This window comes from Acipenser ruthenus, chromosome 19, assembly GCF_902713425.1.
Source record: "Acipenser ruthenus chromosome 19, fAciRut3.2 maternal haplotype, whole genome shotgun sequence".
Lineage (NCBI taxonomy): Eukaryota > Metazoa > Chordata > Actinopteri > Acipenseriformes > Acipenseridae > Acipenser > Acipenser ruthenus.
The window spans coordinates 19,510,622-19,530,794 of record NC_081207.1 but is presented as its reverse complement, the minus strand read 5'-3'; the positions used below and the strand labels follow the sequence as shown (position 1 = coordinate 19,530,794).

At 37.7% G+C, this 20,173-nt stretch overlaps 1 protein-coding gene across 4 annotated transcripts in view; it reads right to left on the bottom strand.

Annotated features, from left to right (window-relative positions):
• The window catches only part of LOC117424582 (granule associated Rac and RHOG effector protein 1-like), a 57,848-nt gene extending 39,986 nt beyond the window's left edge, over positions 1 to 17,862 (bottom strand). For 3 of the 4 annotated variants that reach the window (XM_034041059.3, XM_058992569.1, XM_058992572.1), the window contains exon 1: positions 17,723 to 17,862. The gene's annotated coding sequence lies outside the window, so the exon portion shown is untranslated. Of the gene's footprint in view, positions 1 to 16,896; positions 17,053 to 17,722 lie in introns of those variants that run through there. The other variant, XM_058992571.1, reaches the window with a different exon arrangement.
• Between the last annotated feature and the right edge of the window lie 2,311 nt (positions 17,863 to 20,173).

Sequence of the window (20,173 nt, the reverse complement as noted above, 5' to 3'; positions counted from 1 at the left end):
ATGTGTTTGCAAATCAGCAAAGCAATTAAAGACACTGAGCAATAGAAATGGGATGCCATAGATGCATAGTATGTATGACTATATCCATAACAGTTTTCTTTAAACGCATTTACAGTCCCTTTGAATGTTAGGGACTCTTGAACCTGCAGGCACTTGAAACCTGTGCTTGCTAAAGGCTGTTATAGCACACTCATCACCTAAACAACATGTAAAGCCAGTCATTTTCCACTAGTATAGAAAAAGATGATAAAAGTGGAATCGTGAAATGAAATCCACGTTTCACTGTTCAATGATGGAAATATTGTACAGATATTTGAGGTTTTTTGAGGTACAGCTATTTCCAGGTATTACTATGAGCTAGTCATACTTGAGTCTTATTAGGCAACCGCCCAGAGGAAAAGCCCACATTAAAACCTGGAACACCTTAATTTGCCATGCAATGAGAATCAACTTTCCACCAATGCTTTGTAACTGAAGGAGAAGCTACTTGTTATACTGTGTTATCGCCTACACCGTTGTGTATAGATCAGTACAATAGACCCCACTTTGTCACTGAACTTCAAACTCACAGCATCTCCCAAGACCCTAGACCAGGCGGGCAGAGCTGGAATTCTGAACTCAAGACTACATTCAACTTCATATTATGCAGTGTCAATGTTTTCTAGACATGCATCATTTTGTTTCCACTGAAAAAAAAAAAAAGGAAAAGCATTTAACATGTCAGTGAATACTACTCCAATTATAAAAATGTGTTTATTGCATATTAAAGCCTGTTAACAAAGTTAAGATTTACTGCTATATGCTGCATTGCTGTTGAGAGAGCTATATGTTGATGATGATTCCAATTCCAGAAACAGTAGATATAATAAACAACTATAAATACACTCCCAGCCATGGGACGTGTCCGGTAATTAGTACCAAACAGCCAATAAGACAGCATTTAAGGACACTTTTCACCACAGTTTTTTGTTGATTTAAAGAAATAAATACCATTGTGTTGTCTGAGAAAGCACCTTAGCCATGAAATGTGTTTGTATAGCATGCCACTCCAACATTGAGAAAGACCTATTGTCAACAATTGTGAAATAAGTTTCTTTTAGTTTTGCTACAGGTACATATTTTACCACTGAGCTTTTTACAGTTATGGATGAGCCAAAAAAAGCATGCTTCTGCTATTCCTATTTGCAGCAGTAGCAGGTTATAAATCTTCAGGCTCTGTTAAGCTTAACAATCAAATGCTGTTTTTGTTCCACTGTTAGCATTTCACAAGAACCATATTATAGGCAGACATGTTTTCTGTATATGCCCCTAAACAAACTCTGAAGTGGAATATAGGGCTTTCAACATCCCCATCCCCCCCGAGAAGGTTTCGGCTCTTTACTGAATAATTTGTCTCCAATCTCTCGGACGCTTGGAATCAGGCAGGTTACAGTAGAACCTGACTAGGGTTGGTACATCCCGGTTCAAGTACAATGGCATCCACACTGCAGTCTTCAAACAAATCTGTACTTCATCTGCTTTTTCCAGCCGAACGTAATGGGGCTTGCAATCCAAACAAACACCTCCTGGCAACAAAGACTGAATAACCTTGTTCTGAAAACAAAATTCTTGGTCCTAATGTTAGCGCATGACTGATGAGGGGATGAGAAGCATTAGGGATGTGCTTTCATCATTTGGTCCAGAAGACTGTATATGGTTTCACAAAAAATGCCTATGAACAGTTTTGTCACAATTGGATGAGCAGTTCCCAAGATACAGCCTTCAGCAGCACAGCCAGTAGCCTGATAAAAGTAGATTCTCATGACATTTATTTACAGGATGTTCTTCAAGCAAATACCCTGTGGCTGTGAAGATATGACCTTTGAACGTATGGGAACCATTGCATATCCTGGCTGTGTGGTCCAGTGGTTAAAGAAAAGGGCTTGTAACCAGGAGGTCCCCGGTTCAAATCCCACCTCAGCCACTGACTCATTGTGTGACCCTGAGCAAGTCACTTAACCTCCTTGTCTTTCGGGTGAGACGAAGCTGTAAGTGACTCTGCAGCTGATGCATAGTTCACACACCCTAGTCTCTGTAAGTCGCCTTGGATAAAGGCGTCTGCTAAATAAACAAATAATAATAATAATAATAATAATAATAATATGTACGTCTCAATCAGCAAGCATACCTTTAATTGCATTTAATTGGGTTACTTTATGCTCAAAGATTACAGAGCAGTTGCCTAAAAAGACAACTGCATATCTTCCTTTACAGCTTCTACCCCTAAAGAAAGTCAAGCATATCACACTGCAAGAATCTAAAAAAGAATAATGATAATCTCGGCTTCTATAAGCATACTGTACAGCTGTTGAGATTAACTGTTCCTTATGACGGAAGGCAAAATCTGGAGAAAAAAAAATATATATATATATTGCCTAGCTGCCTCCTAAATAGTATGGTAGTATTTAGGATGCTCACTATATCCTTATGAATCTGAAGGTATTTGTGCTGCATAACAAACCTCTACAGTATATGAGAATCAGTATGTTTCTACAGTCTGCCTCAGAGCTAGCTAGTAAACATTCACAACTTTAACAAACTCTTTGAGGTTGGTTAATAAAACTACTAATCTGCACCATGAAACCAAGCTGTAATAGTTTCAACAGCAAATTAGGACTGCCTACAATACCATCTGCAGTCTACAATCCTGAGATTGGAAAGCTAAACAAAGATAATTGAATGGATGTAGAAAAAAGTATGCTCCCTAGCCATGGTTTGATCTTAAGTGTGCTTCAATGTTTAACAAGTGTGGAGTAGTGGTTGTATCTTGTAACACATTATGTGTTACAAGATTATATAACTGTTTCTAATGTTAACCGTGCAGGATGATCCCTTTTGTCCAACAGTCTGGAAAAAGATCAAATCCAAGGACAATCTTCAATGTACTTTAACACTACAAGTCAGTGGCAACGATCCAAACACAAGATACTAATGAATGGCCTTCCTACATTCAACTTGGTTGAAGCCATCTTTGTAATTATAAAAAGGCAGTCAACGTGGGCTGGATAAAAATGGTGTAGTGTTCTACTTTGTGCTGGATCCAACATTTAAGTTATGTGACAGATTTATGAAGATCTTTGTACATTATGTTAGTGTATTTAATGCTCTCCATTTTTGCAAATCAAGCTGTTTGTGTTACAAAACTAACACATTTCAGTATTCAAGTTAACCTTTCGAGTGGCTTGTTACTAGTTTTGTAACATTAACAACTTGACAAAAGACAGCCGTGCAGGTGTCTGCACAAAAAGCTCGCTGCTTTAGGACAAAAAAATCCACTCCCGACTGCATGACTCACCCTGCACACCACACGGCCATTCCTTTACCAGGTGAGCTACTCAGGGATCCCTCTCAGAACAGGTTTAAATAAATCAGTTTATTCTTAAGGTTTAAACGTTAAAGACAGTAAATCTACACCCCCATATGACTAAATCTCTCAAGCTACACCAGCAGTGATCAACCCTCCCAATTTTCAATCAAATCTTAAATTAAATGCACACTGGGGGTTAAAGTAACACATCAACAATTAAGAATACTGTACCTCATTATCACCAGACTCTTTCTTTTACTGGTCCTTTTTAAAAAGTAACAAGAGATATGTGCCACGAAGTCTACAGGCCCAAAGCAAACACGGCTCATGTTTCAGGACTCTGATATGTTGTATTGTTGAGTTATGTGCTGAGGTCACAATTTTCCTGTATTGACGGCTTCAGGTTTATTTTTAGAACTGACACATCACAAATTAAAATGTTACGATAGTACGCATGGTTGCCATGGATGCAATGAACAACCATGCCTGTTTCACGCTAGTGCACCTTAATCACAGTGTGTCTCATTCAGGTTACACAGAAGTTTAGCCTTATGTACAATTTTCTGTGTGAGACTTTCACAGTCCAGCTTGTTTACCTGTACAGGACAATAGCTTCCTTCCAGGGGTGTAACGGTATAGAAATGTTAAAGGTATGACAATTGTTGTTAAACGGTGGCTATCACAGAAAACTACCGTTTTAGCTGAAATGTTTATTTTGTCATCTAAAAATAAATCTTTGCAAAGTCTTTCTTTGAGGGCATTTCGTTTCCAGACTTATGTTTCCATGGACACCGTGAATCAGGATGGACCAATCAGTTGCGAGTTTACAGGTGATGTTGGCGATGAAGGCCGAACTGTACAAAAAAAAACAAAAAAAAAACACACAAACACGCACGTACAAATATGCATACATATACTGTGATTCTTTTGTTTAAATAGGCACAGTACTAAAGATGATTAAAGACAAAAGTTCTATATTTTAGAAGACTATCTAAATTCCTTTTTTAAGAAGTTCAAGTCAAACGGAAATGTATGATCAAATTTATGTACATTACGAATCTCTTCTTCCTCCTCCTCCTCCTCTTCTGTCGATGTCACACTTTCCGTGTCTTCCCAAAACACAGCCATATTTTCTTTGTATATTAGGTAAGAGCAACAGTGGGGGGAGGAGGGTATTTTCACGATAAATGTAATGCTATAAAAGTACTATTTTACCTGGGAAAGGGAACTGACGCTTGGGTATAGACGCACTGGTGTGGCACTGTCTACAGCGCATCAAGGCCTTTAGGGTGCTAAAAGGCATTGGGCAAACATAGATACACAGTATAAAAAATGTAGGCATTAATGAATGGATGAACTCTGCGTTTGCTTCACTTTGAAACCTTTTACTCTTACGCACTCCCTAGTTGTATAGTTGGTTCATCGATCCAAGTGTCTCTCGTGGCGACACGTTCTGGCAAAATTGAGCTACAACAGTATTACATTGAAAGTCTTAAATTGAGTGTATACAATCTACGTTAATTTTATTTTATTTTTTTTTTTTTTTTTTTTTTTTACACAATTATTTTTCTGATTTTCTCCCCAATTTGAAATGCCCAGTTATTTTTATTTCAACCTGGCCCACCACTGCTACCCCCGCGCTGACTTGAGAGAGACGAAGACAGACACAGGCGTCCTCTGAAACGTGTGAAGTCAGCTGTCCGCTTCTTTTCACTCTGCAGGCCTGCCATGCAGACACCTCAGAGCTACAGCATCAGAGGACCACGCAGCTCTGGGCAACTTACAGGCAGGCCCGCAGGCAGCCGGCCAGTCCACAGCGGTCGCTGGAGTGCAGTGAGCAGAGGACACCCTGGCCGCCTTAAGCCCTCCCCCACCCGGGCGGCACTTGGCCAATTGTGTGCCGCCATCTGGCAGCTCCCGTCCACGGTCGTCAGTGGAATAGCCTGGACTCGAACCGGCGACTTCCAGGCTATAGGGTGCATCCTACACTCCACGCGGAGTGCCTTTACCGGATGCGCCACTCGGGAGCCCCCTACGTTAATAACTTTTACCCTTTTCCAGGGTCCTACATAAACATTAATGTGATTTCTACAGTAAGTAGTCCTACTTTAATTTAATACAAATTAAAGCTAGTTAGCCGTGTATTGCAGTGTTTTGTGCAGACTGCAAGCACCAGCCAAAAAGGGAAGCTTCTCCAGATTTCCTATAGTAGCTCATGCTAATCTCCTAAGGAAGTGGTATGTCGGTTTGTGCTAATTTGTTTTAATAAAATGAATAAGAAATATCCAAAACCATTTGTGTATATAAATGTAATTTGTAGACCAAAAGTGATTTTGATAAGTAATTTCCATGTTTTTCCATTTCATAAACCTATTACTTGATATTTATGTACTGAACTTTTACTTTCAAGCTACGTTGTTCAAGTAAATGTCAATACATTGTTTTTTTCTTATTTGTATTTATTTTAATCAAGCAACAAGTTAACAGAATTGAAAAAATATTAAACGAAAGAAAAAAATGTTCGAAATTGCGCATTCTCGGTTAATGAGAAACGGCGCCTTGAATCTTGGAAGACTAAAAATAAATGTAAGGACTGGTGGTTCCATTTATATTTTAAGAAACTTAAAATTGGTCTTCAAGTTAAGCAACACCGTATGATCCAGTCTTGTAAAACTCGCTGGAATTCAGTATATGAAATGTTTGAGAGGCTCAGTAAGCAAATGTATGCTATAACCGCTGTGCTGTCAGATCGCTCAGTTATAAAATTATCTGATGCTCAAACGCTTGAGCTGCACGATGGGCACTGGCAATTAAATAGAGGATATCTTACCTGTCCTTTCTACTTTAAAATGCGCTACAACAGCCATGTCTGCTGAACAGTCAGCTTCCACTTCAAATATCTTTCCAATTTGCAACAGTCTTCTCAAAACTCACCTGAAAAGGTGAAGCTGCTGTCAAAAGTAGGAAAACAGCTGATTTTAAGTCTGCTGTTCGACGTTCTCTGGAGAATCGCATGAAATCCAGTGATCCCGCCATAATTACCAAATCTGCACTTGTGGCATCCCTTTTGGATCCACGCCACAAGCACCTGTGGTTTCTTTTGCCCGATATCCAGGTTGCTGCTAAATCAAAGCTTGTGGGACTTGCGTCCTTGTGGGAAAGTGAGGTAGCTCCGAGTGCTGTGGCTGGACTGGCTGAAATCGACTGAGCCAGCAGTGAAAAAAATGTGTGAAATGGAGAAGAAGAGTGCTATCGTGATGCTTTTAGTTGAAGATTACGCTATAAAAAACAATGAGAATGCAGTAGAAAATGAACTGGAGAATGCAGTCCATTGGAGTGGTCGAAGGTCAATGCACAACGCTTTCCAAGTCTTGAAAAACTTACAAAGAGTTACATGTGCATTCCAGGAACTTCTGTGCCAGCAGAACACGTTTTCCACTGCTGGACTTACTGTAAATCTGCTGCGCACACAACTGACACCAGAGCACGGCAACATGTTAATTTTTCTTAGAGTTGATGCAGCTATTTTTTTTTAATGTGGTTGTTTGTTTTTGCTTGTTTAAACTCACAGGGACTTTGAAACGTCGATTTTTTCAATTCTGTTAACTGTTGCTTGATAAAAATTAATATCAATAACAATAAACAATGTATTGTCATTTACTTGAAAAACACAGCTTGAAAGTAAAGGTCCAGTACATAAATATCAAGTAAACATGGAAAAAAACATGGAAATTACTTATCAAATGGAAGAGTAATGTTGAAATGGAAAACCACTTTGATCTACAAATTACATTTATATACACAAATGGTTTTGGATATTTCTTATTCATTTTATTAATACAGATTAGCATAAACGGACATACCACTTCCTTAGGAGATTAGTATGAGCTACTATAGGAAATCTGGAGAAGCTTCCCTTTTTGGCTGGTGCTTGCAGTCTGCACAAAACACTGCAATACACAGCTAACTAGCTTTAATTTGTATTAAAAACAAAAAACTACATCTTAAGTGACAGTAAGAGCAGACAAAGCCATAAAAAAGTGAAATTGTCAGGTAAGACCGCCACTGCGTTCTTACTTCACCCATGTTCTGACAAGGCTTTCCAGCACACACTGCTTAACTGGTACAGTAGGTGGGTTCACTTCAGACAGCATAGGTAGTCACCACCACTGGGCAGGTCAGTGGGTTGCTGAGGATTCAAAAGTTCTCTGAAACAGCCTAATATGCATTAGATCAGTGGTTCTCAATCCTGGTCCTGTGTCTGCTGTTACTTTTTTTCAAACTCAATGTCTTTATTGAACATTCAATTAAAACTAACAATTGGCATCATCAAAGCTGTTGAATGATTTGAAAGAGATAGAGATTTCAAGTTATGTATGAAATTGAATAGAACTTGAAATCTCCAACTTATTATAAGCTGAAGAATATTTTAAAAATGTGATTAACCAAATCGTTAGTTTAATTGAGTGATTTAATTTTGAACAGAACAAGATATGCTAACCTCAGTATTGCAATTTGTGTTTTGAACTATGAAAACGGCCACTGAAAAATTGCTGAATTTCAAATAAGGCAAGCTGTTGTTGAATGCGGTTCTGAAATGAGTGGACTGGTTTTTTTCACAAAACACTGGATTTTTAATTTGATGTACAACCGACTGCGAGTCTGAGATTTTGTGTAAATTTCTATATGTAGCTTGTGTAAGCGTGGGTATTTATTAAGGACTTTGATGCAACGTTAATCAATGAAATAGGTTTTATTTAACCAGAAATAAATTCTACGGTCCCCTGCAACAACAGCTGAACCTTGTTTACATTGCCATCTTGTGCGTCTGTCTCCAGTCTAGACCATAATAGCAAAGCAGGAAGTAACGTCATGTCAAATAATGCAGTAAGTAAACAACTTTACTTTTTAGACTAAGTCTCCCTAGCAAAAGCAACAAGGTTTATGCAGTATTATAAAAATAAGTTACTGATTCTCTTAAATTATAAAACATGCGGTTCACCTATTACCATAAACACACGTTGCTGCTATACGTTGTTCAGCTTTATATTTCTGTTTACACTAGGATAAACAATTGATAAGTCTATTACTTTTTATTACAGGTTTGTAGTTTGTTATTATTTTGTTTTTTTAATGCAGCCCTTGCTTTGTAAAAGAGAGGTAGTGCGTAGCTGGTCTCTGGCTTGCAGTTCTACACTCTGGATCACTCCTCACCTCAGCTCAGACATAAGTTAACAAGAGAATAAACGGAAACCGAACATTCTAACATTTGACTGAAGTGCGCAGGCGTATTTTCATAGTTATGAAAAACCTAACCACGCATGCGAAGAAAAGCCCATATATCTCGGTAATTGCTTGATTGATTTTCTTGGTTCCACAAAAAGGCACTCCTCGTTAACGAGTTCCACCAGCCTACCAAAGGAGGTATTTAAACTCGCAGCCATTTTTTTGTTAGTTGAGAGCAAAAAATTGTCTGAATAAATTTGTAAAAACTAATTTTTACGCCATTCTGTAACTTTAAAACTACAGAATGGATTTTCACAATCTATACCAAAAAAAAATACTCTGTGACACGGACACCAAGCGTTCCAAATGGCGCCCCGATCGGTTTTGAAACAGCCAAGAAAACATACCCCTCAAAATCGGGATTAAACAAGAAACTGTCTGTCACTCTTACCATAACGCAGGGGCAGACAAATCGGTAGTCCGGGCGCCCAGGACTACCAAAAATCGGGTCCGGACTACCGAACTATAATGTTCCAAAGCCCGCAGGACTACCGGCGGCTTCTAAAGATTTTCTTTTCTTAAGCAGTTACTTCAAAGATCTTCTTTTTATAAAATATAAAGAAGATCCCGTTTAGTACACGCCTACTCAGGTGAAGCGGTAGCTACAGTAACCAGCAAATCCAATCGTGATTGGTTCATACCTTAAGATTCATGACATTCAATTTTTTTTTTTTTTTTTTTTTTTAAATTGCACATTAGTTGCTTGCAAGATCAGCGACATGAGAGATAAACAGACTTTGGCCGTATCTGGTTATATGTGATAAAAAATAATGGTCCGATTAATCTGTTAAATCGGAGCAGCCCTAGTAGAAACCTATAAGGGTCACATACCACTGTAGGTTTGTTACCTGGAAGCAAAAAAAGTATTACAAAGGAGATATCAATTCACTTATACAGGTACTTTATTTCAAAAACTCATTCAGAACACTACAAGGACAAAATGTTTTAGAAACTATTCAAGGGTAGCCAATTAAATTCTCTATGTCAATGTCAATCTAAAATTCAGGTTTTCACAGAGGTCAGGGCATCAGTAACAGTGCCTTTCAGATCCAACTAAAACTAGCTGTCAGGCCGGCAGTGAAGACGTGTAGGGGGGGCACGCCTGGTCACGTGCACCCCCAGATTTCTGCCAGGCAGTGGCTTAGCCACTGCGTTAGGATCGTTCACACTGAAACGTGTAAGAAATAAAGAAATTGCAATATTGTTATATTTTTCGCCTCCCATTATGGTCTACCTGTGTGTTCACACAGGACGCGGGGCGGATGTGGCACGGGCGGCGCCGATTTTTCTTTTCGCTCACAGAGCGAACTTTTTACCAATAAGAATACATAAGCAAGCTGCACTCGCTCAACCCCACACACAGATGCATGTAACATATTGGCTATGACTACTGTATTGCCAGGGTTTATTATTTAAAAATACGTAAGTGCGCAGTTTATTTCAAACTTTCAAAACTTAATAACATAACCAAGTGTCTAAGACCCTTCACCGTTATATTTGTTCTCATGTGAGACTTTCACTTTTTCAGTCAGTGAAAATATGTGAATTTGATGTAGCTCTGTTAAAATGGCAAAAAGACAGCTACGTTTGGAGTTTTTCTACAACAAAAAAGCTAAACCACCAACGTCAGAGACATCAACAGAAACCGAACGTGACTTCTGTAGTTCAGAATGTTATTAACAGCACGAGAGTGTGACGATACTTCCATTTCAAACGCTCAGGTTAGTGCAGGTGCAGCTGTCTGTCGATAAGAGACCCTTGCCTGTAAAGTGTTGTTTGCAGCTCTCTTGATTGTGACAATCTGGCGTAGAACTGTTTGAGATGAAAGATCTGGTAATGTTAGAAAGCTAGCTTAAAGTTTACATAAAAATGGTTAAAATCGGGCATCGGGTTTGAGCACAGTTTCGTTTTTTTTTTGTTTGTTTGTTTGTTTTTTTTGGGGGGGGGGGGCTGTGCCCCACCAGTTTTTCAAGCCAGGAGTCGCTAATGCAGGCCAGGGAAGATAACAGTCTGATTACATTATATTTTTCAATGGAGGAGCTTTTCATTTTAAAAAGCGATATCCATTGTTACTTGCATTACCCTCCTGGTACTGCATGACTGCCCTAGCAGGAGCTTGTTTACTTCACAGAATGTAGGGATTGGAGGAAGGGGGAAATGTGCGTGCCTTCAGCCAGTAAATAAACTGAAATGTTCAAGCTGTTCCTTCCCCGCTCCCTCCTCCAAGAATTCTATAAATTAGTACTCAACCAAAAGTGTTTTTTATAGGTGAATATATTGACAAAAAATGTAATACTGTATTCAGTAATTATTACATTTTTAATAAACTAGACTATAATTGGATATATTCCAGAAGTAAAATAAACCCATTACATGTATTATGCAAAGGAGAGAAACACACTGCTGCAGAAGATGGGTGTTATTTATTTCAGTTTTAAAAATGTAGAAATTCTATTACATTTTAAGCAGTTTTGAATATTCATTCCAGAATTGCTTCTGTACTGTAGGTTCACATCCTCCGTTTTATACGTCTCTTAAAATCGTTGATTCTCTTACCATATACCCCAAGGTATCTTTTACCCTTAGAAGTCACAATACCTTGGCAATTAAAGATCACCAAACTATGGCTCTCTTGTTACTGTGTCTACCCTGTGAGCAAATGTCCACCATGGAAAAGATGAGTATAACGCAAGAATGATAAACTACAGTACATATTTATGATGCTTCTTTATGAAGTCCTGCAAGGAAAATATCCTATGAAGCAGCAAGTCTCAAGTTCCTTCGTCTTGCACAATCTCGGTAACAGAACATCAACAAAACTATGAACAGAAGTGAAGGCATCTTACATTATTGCTGTAGTCCAAATCATTTTCCTTTATTAGTACTTTTAATTCTTTTGAACTCCATTGCCTGATGAGAACAGTATGTGGTCTTGGAAGCTTGGAACCTTTAACATGTCAGTTAGTCTAATAAAAATCACCACCTGCTGCTCTACTTACATACAAATAAAATAATTTGATTATTGTGTAACAGTAATTCCTACAGTGCTTTCCTCAACATGTCTGCTCTCTAGTCACCTTCTTCTGATAATCCTCTGACAATCTGATTAAAGGGTTACATAAAACATGCTTAGCCAGTCAGTAACAAGCTGAACCCACAATGAATGCCTGTTGACAGAAAGAATTGTTTTGCATGGACAGTGGGACTCTGCAAGTGTATTACAGTAACCAAAGCATCAGATTTTTGTTTGGAATGAATTAGCACGATCAATGATGTGCTTACTCAATCCAAACACATCATCTGCCACAATTTTCCCCCCAATTATGAAAAATCATTAAAAAAAAAGTATCATTATATTACTGGACTTATGTAGTAAATATTAAAATGTAGGGAAATGGATAAGAGAAGGTTTTACACAGATGACTGTTTGTGAATTTTTAAGTACAGTACATGAATTCAAGAATTAAACCATTTTAAGTTTTAAGCCTCAACTAAAAAATAAAACAAGAGTGGCACGCAATTTTGTGCTGAACACATGCATTTGTTTCCCAGGTAACCCGATCATCAGCGGCACAATGCTTTTTCTTCTGCTTCAGCAAGATTCCTTTAGCTCTGTATGAGGACACTACAGCACCACACCTTGCACCTGAGGGCACTGTGCTAATTAAAAGCACATTTGTAAAGTGCTCAGTGTTAAAATATGTCAACATATAGGAAGTTCCAAATTAACAGTATCCATTAATAACCTGTCTTGCTTAACTGCAAATATTTTCAAGCACCGACAGACAAAGACCAAGCAGCTACCCTATGCTGTAGGTGACCACAAGTAAACCTTTCTTCTGTTGTGACTACTAAAATGTAGCCTACGGCTTATTTTACAATGACAAATAGAAGATGTTGGTGGGACTTAGTGAAGAATTAAAATGTGTTAAATTTGTAATCACAGATCACGATTAGCACTAAGCTTGGACTACCTCGTGTTACCTTCGGGTTAGGTCAAGATTTATTTAAAAGGCACCACGGCTTCCATACACCTCAACAGCAACAACTTGCTCACAAGTTCCCTTTTTGCTATAGATTTCCATTTTCCACACTTTAGTTTTGGGTAAAGCCCATTTATTCTGCCTTACACCAAGCGTTTCTTGTGCAGCAGGTATTACTGTGTATACCAGACCCCTATACTGTTTTGACATTGTATCCTTTTACTCCCGAAGTTGTAATTCACTAATCACTTCTCGAACAGTTAATAACGCCTCATTGTCAACACAGAGAACTAGTTCAGAACTCCCAGTGCAGTAAAACAAATGTGCTTAGACAACAACTACTGTATGACTGCACATTGTAACCCATCTGATCTGCACGAGTACAAGTCCAGAACACAAGCAGCGTGGCCTAGATGTTACAGAAGTAAGGTACAAGTAAATAGAAGATAAACAATATGAAGCAAAATTATAATTATTCCTTTAACGGACTGTAATAATTTTCTCGAACACACATAGAATACCGTTTTGGAAATCAAACAGATTTCTCAAACACCGTTAAATCTAAGATATGATAAAAGTGAAGACTGGTGCCAGATCAAGATAGTTATTGTGCTCACCATACCTACGTAGTGTGACAGATGGACGACACAACGAGCGCATAAGAGACAATTTGAATGACGACCCTCACGAGGCTTCATTTTTAAATCAAGGGAAGTCAAATATTAAAAATCTGCAATATTTAATTTCATATATTCAGCGACCTGAAAGGATCCTCTGAACATTGAAATAGTTTAAGCACACACATTGCTCTCTGTTTGCCAGGGCAAGTCATCCTTCACTAATCAGCGGGCTTTTTTTTTTTTTTGTTATACTGCAACACAGCTTTTACAAGTTTTGTTCTCAAATCCAAAGTTCTGTAGTAAGTATAATACAATTATTCTGTGATCCGTGTTATTCCTTCAATAAATCCAACAAGAGTCCATCAGACGGCCTCATGCAATCAATTAGCTAAATGCTACCGATTTCCTCAGGATGACAACATGAACTGATAAGCTGGCTATTCAAACACGTCTCGTGTACTGTATACCCTGGCCAACCCTAGTCTTTAATAACAAACTTTCATGTTTATGTTAAAACACCTCCAGATACACAGCAAGACTCTGGAACGCATGTCATTCTGTTATTAGTACTGCAGTTGTGTTGGCACTGCACAGAAAGACTCAGGGTGTAATTATATGCAGCTTAGAGGAACCACAGAACAATAAGTACCAAGAGGTGGAGGGACAAACCATTCTTACACTGTCGAAGCAAGGACTGACACAATAATGGGCTTCTGAACAGAATCCCTTAAGCATGTACTGTGCAGTACGTAACAGGTTTACCACAGAACACCAGTCACGGACTCCTTGACAACTGCACGGCCAGTTTGTTTGTCATTTAAAAATAGCAGCTTTATTTACCAAGCACCAAACATACTGTACTGTAGGTGTGTATCATCTGAAGCAAGTTTAACAGTACTACTCCGTTTATAGACTGCTGAGGATCTTTCAGCCAATAATAGTCACCTGCTGTATGCCACCACACATCACAAAAAACCCCTACAACATCGACCGTATCATATTGAGTTTTTACCATACTTTATTCTCAATATTGGTACGGATGATCTGATTTTTTTTTTTTAAAAACTACCTAAGGCACCTCTTGGAATTCGCTTTAACCGCAAATTCAATTTTCAAATTTTTCAATCACAATTGGCCACCTACTGTAACAGTATTGCCTTCATCAATCTTTTCCTTCTTGTCAATGAAAATCACAATGGACTAAATATTGTCTGGTCATAAATAGAAAATAAATATATCTGGATTTATTAAGTTGTAATTAAAAACAGTATATATTACAGTGTATGTGTAAGGGTTATATTGATACTTCTTGTAGTTTGTAAACCATTCACTTACTGTACACAGACTTTCGTCATCCTATAACCTCAGTATACCATACAGAAATTCAGGAGCATGTAGTTAATAAAGGCTTTACCACACTTTTCCCAACATGGCAATTACAATAACAACCACAAGCCTTCTTTGTTTGAAATTTTAACATGCTAGCAATGCTGTCTTTAAATCACCAATCACAGCCAATTGGCAGCCATCTTGAAAATGCACCTGTTTCTGAACAAACATCTAAACGCTTGGCTAATACTGACTGCAGGTATTTAAAATCTATGTATTCTCAAGAGGCTACTACTTACAACATTTTACATATTGTCCACATCAAAACAACAGGGCTTGCGAAAAGATATTGTAAATGAGTCAATGAGTTAATACTGTAAGTAACAGGACAAGAGTTTTTGTCAAGGACACCAGAAACACTGCTTCTGTTACATTTGGGAGTCTCGGAGTGGTTGTGAACACAGCCGGGTGCTTATGTTGTCCATGGTCCCGGGTACTCTGGTAATGTAAAAGTGAGACATTAAATTAAAAAACATTTTTCCTAGTTACCAGCCTGCTATACAAAATGCCTAAACAAACCCAGATGAAATACAGACAGCCACATACATTCCTGAAATACTGGATTCGCATTTCACATCTCACTAATGCTACATTTTTAACTGCCACCTGGACTGATCTGACAGTGATCAATTTCTCCAAATCAGCCTCTACAAATAGCTATGACGGAGGACGCGATCCAATGAGTGTCCTTACAGGCGGCATGTCAAACAGTCACCAGAAATAAGCAATCAAGCAGCACGATGATATTTGTCACCTTTATTTCTACACTCTCATATGCAATATTAAGATTTCTGTTTAACGTTCGGTTACAGATGGAACTCGCTGGCCCGTCAGCTAAAAGTATATACTGCAACAAGAGAAGGGATCTACTTTTAAATTTCATGGTGCAGATGGAAACTGAAGCTTTATTTCAACTGTACGCACCCAATGAGAACTGAGGGCACATCCTGAGATCATGAAGCTACGCAGTAATACATTACTGTCAGCAATGTACAAAAGCATTCAAAACAAAAGTTATTCTTCTTAAGAATGCTTCTAGGATTCAAGAAAATAAGTTTACATTTTATTAGTTTTCACTTGAAGAAAATATATCAAATAATATATTAAAATATATCAAAGCATGTATTTCTTTAGCAGTAGAAGTCGATATCCAAAGACGATATGTACTATTGTACATTTAAAACTAAAGCATACTGTCATTTGTGACAAGACAGATATTTCCTACATTTCCTAACATCAGTGACCCAAACAGGAAATACATTCCACCTGACCTCAGCAAATGCAGACTGAAATCTTTTCACCATAAAACCTAGCTGAAGTTCCACACTGCAGTATAACAAGTATACAAGCCACACTAAGCACAACATGTTGACAATACTTAATAAAATATTGCTGTCTGGATCCGGTACCTTTCATTTGCTGTAGCTTTCAACTTTAATTAGAGAAAAAGACACTTATCTGTTGGTTTTTCCATTGTCAGTAAAAACAGACTTTGTTTCATCTTTTTGTAGTTTGCTTTGTTATTGATTATTTTACACCAAATGATGGTTAAAAAATATATATATTTTTTTAACTAAAGCAAAAACTTCATTAATTTCAAGCAACAGAATTTGACAGGACCACTTAATGTTGCTGCATAGCATTAATTAATAGCTTTCACCAGCTAAGTTTACAACAACCTGCTGATCTGTCATTTGTGCTTAACACAGTAACTAGCACAGGAGAATACACAACAGTATCACTGTGTTTACAGTTTTGATGGGTGAGGCTGCATGTGATCTATCGCCCATTCAAGGTTTCTCAATGATTCATAAAAGGGGTTTTATATCTGAACCAGCAGGGTCATATCCTATTTACCAGAGTTAGCTTTAGTACGACTACAAGAGCAATGGTGCTACCTAAACACACACTCATTCATTTAATTCATCTAATATCAGTTAATAAACACGTTTGAAAATACCTCAAAAAGTAATTTCTTAACGTGCTACTAAAACAAAACTGAGCATTTCAAAACAGCTCCAAATATGGATGCATAAAGTTGGTGAAGTCACCAATTGCAACCTATTGTGCTTTGGCATGTGTGCTGCTGCAATCAATGAAATGCGCTTATTCTTTACACAGTGTGTGAACCAGAATCATTTAAGCAACAAAAACAATTTAGAAATTGTTTTTTATTTGGAAAATATATTTTAAACACTATTGCAGTGCCACGCCTACTGTAATCAGCACAATACATTACATACAAATACATTATTATATATTTCATGTTTACCTGTCGCTTTGAAATACTGTACAGCCCGTACTGCACCCGGTTTAGAAAAAACATAGAAGCCACAGAAATGTCTATTTATGCAGCGGATCACTATGTAGCAGGAAGGTGCACTGGATTCTCCGCAAGCGCAGTATGGCAGTTTCACCGAAACTCACTACACATTGCTAGGGACACTTTGTAGCAAGCTATTAATACGCCCTTTTAACGCCCCATTAAAAAAGAAATTCACCGAAGGATTTTCTCCCTTCTCCGTAACTACAGCGAGTGATGCAACACAGTTCGGCAGCGCTACAGCTTACATACACACAACAGTGATCTAAATGTCTTTAAAAAAGAAAAAATTGACACGACATGAATATGAAAAAAAGAAATACGAACGGTTATGTTAATCGTTAATCATTTTACATTAAATACCATGGGAACACCTAATTCGTACTGTACGTGTTTTGATCCGCTTTTTCTTTAGCACGATCGCGATAGGCGCACCAAGTGAATCAACTAACACAGACTAAAAATGCCACCGCTCTTTTATTTTGTAAATCAAACCAAATACACGCTTGTATTTGAAAAGATCACGACTCGTGCTGTACTAGCACTAAGTAGTACTCACAATAGCCTGCTGCACATAATGTACTGCACCACTGAGTGATTCCCTGACATCAAATCTGCGACACAATTTATCGTGCACTATACAGCCCTAAGCTCCGCAAATGCCAATTTTACAGTCAGAGATATTATATACCGTTACGATTACACTAGACGAAGTTTTATTTTTTTTGTCGCCCGTTCAACGTTTTTAAAAATAGATATTAAACACATCTCTTACCAGCAACGTTTTCCACCCTCCTGACATCAAATCCCTGTCTGTGTACACCGGAACTGACGTTTCTCCATATCAACCAGGTCAAGTGGCCTTCAAGAGAGATTCCCTCCTCCGTGGGCGTCTGGACTCGGAGTGGAACTTAGTGTAAACATGTCCAATGAAATTGGAAATAGAGTGACTGCAAACGATTTGATTAAAAAATAAACTTTAACTTGAAAGATCTCGTTTTCTCAATATTATAGAAAAAACTGGATAACAATTATAATTATAATTATAAGCTATAGTAATTATGGCTTAGTTTATTTATTTTCGAGAACCAACTGCAAATGTAAACTTGGAAATTTGAAAGAGGGATTTAAAAAAATAGGTTTATCCTGTGGTTTACCTCGAGAAATTAAATATCCCACCAAAATATTTTCATTTTATGTTTTATGGTGTTGAGGGTACAGTGGAATTTCTATTATTTAGATAAATAAATAAAAAAAAAAGATTACCAAAAAAACAATACAATATACTGTAGTATAATACTATGGAAGCCCATTCCCACCACAAAATGAAAAAAAAAAAAAATACTATCTCAGAATTCCAACTTACTAAGTCAGAATTCTGAGATAGGTTTTTTTTTTTTTTGTGGCAGGAATGGGTTTCCATATAATACAGCATTTTGGACACTTTCTGGCTTTTTTTTTTATTATCACTAGAGCCAGAAGTTTGCCGAAATGATCCCATCATTTAATCTGCAATTTTCATTTTTAGCACAGGGCCTGGTGTTACCTATTTTTTGTTTATACATTCACTGTACTTCAGAAACTTTTAAAATCCTTAATTGGTCTGTTTCCATATTCCGAAAACATAACTTGCTGCAGATTTTCATACCTAACTAAAGCCCTTTTCACTCTGGCATGCTATACCTGGGTCAGAACTTTCCCGGGTCAGGACCCGGTGTCATGCGGGTCAGCTACGCGACTTCACACTGCTTTTGATAAAGCAGGGTTGACCTGTGTGACAGATGCAAGTACACAATACGTGTATCAATGCCACGGAAGCAGCTTGTTATAGATGCTTCCATCCAAGCTTCTCTGGATTGAAACGTCAGCCCAAATGTTGATTAGAGCAGATTTTTCTTCATCCCTGCTGCAATCTGGTTCATGGTGTGTCTCAAGCAACACAAATATAGCTAAACAGAATAAGCAGAAACGTTTCATGCGGAAGTGAAACCTTTATGCAGGCGTGGCTGTTTGGCATTTCGTCGGGTTAGAAACGGCCATCATGCATTTTGTCTCGCTCAACCCGGGTCAAAGCATGTTGACCCACATCAGGACCCGGGTAGGAGTGCCAGTGTGAAAGGCGCTTAAGACTAACTTAAGCTTTAGACTGTCTTGTACTTACTGAGTCATTTGTCCATGTCAGACCCATGTAACTATGAAATGGAAGTGCAAAATAGATAACATTTATGGGATTATTTTGTCAGCTCTAATCACTGTAGTAATTGACAGTCCCTCCCTACATAATATTAACAGTATTGTGGCAGGTGTTCCAGTGGTTAAAGAAAGGGGCTTGTTCCAGGAGGTTCCAGGTTCGATCCCAGCTCTGAAGAAAGGGACTTGTTACCAGGAGGTTCCAGGTTCGATCCCAGCTCTAAAGAAAGGGGCTTGTTACCAGGAGGTTCCAGGTTCAATCCCAGCCATTGACTCACTGTGTGTGACCCTGAACAAGTCACTTAATGTAATCTCCTTGTGCTCCGTCCTTCAGATGAGATGTAAAACCAAGGTCCTATTGTAAGTGACCCTGCAGCAGCAGCAGCTGTTCACCCCCAAGTCTCTGTAAGTCACTTTGGATAAAAGCATCTGCTAATAATAATAATAATAATAATAATAATAATAATAATAATAATAATAATAATAATAATAATAATAATAATAATAATAAATATTGATAATATGCTTAATAGACCATGTAAAATGGATAAATAAAGCATTATAGCTATTATAGATCAAACTGTTCCAACATTTACAAATACTTGAAAGATTATATTTTCATTACCACAGTTGACAACATTTACTGCAGGGTTTAAAATATGACTGAGGGTTCGAGGACCCCATGATAGGACACTAAAAAATCCCTGTAGAAGAAATGTGCTGAATACTTTATATTGAATGAGTAAAATATTTATATTTTTAAAGTCATTGTATTTAATTTTGTACTTAACTATTAATCATGTTTTATTATGGCAGGCATGTGGTACTGGTCAGGAAGCAGTAGTCAGGTGATCTAGAAGACAAAAAAAAACATGACAAATTAACAACTTAAAATAAGTATTATTACTTGTTTAGGAATCTGTACACATATTTAGCCCATAAGATAAGTCCCATCAAATCCTATTCACAAAGCTTTAACATAAGTCTCTTTTGCTGGAGAAAATCAGTTTGATACTTATTTGTTTGATATTTATTA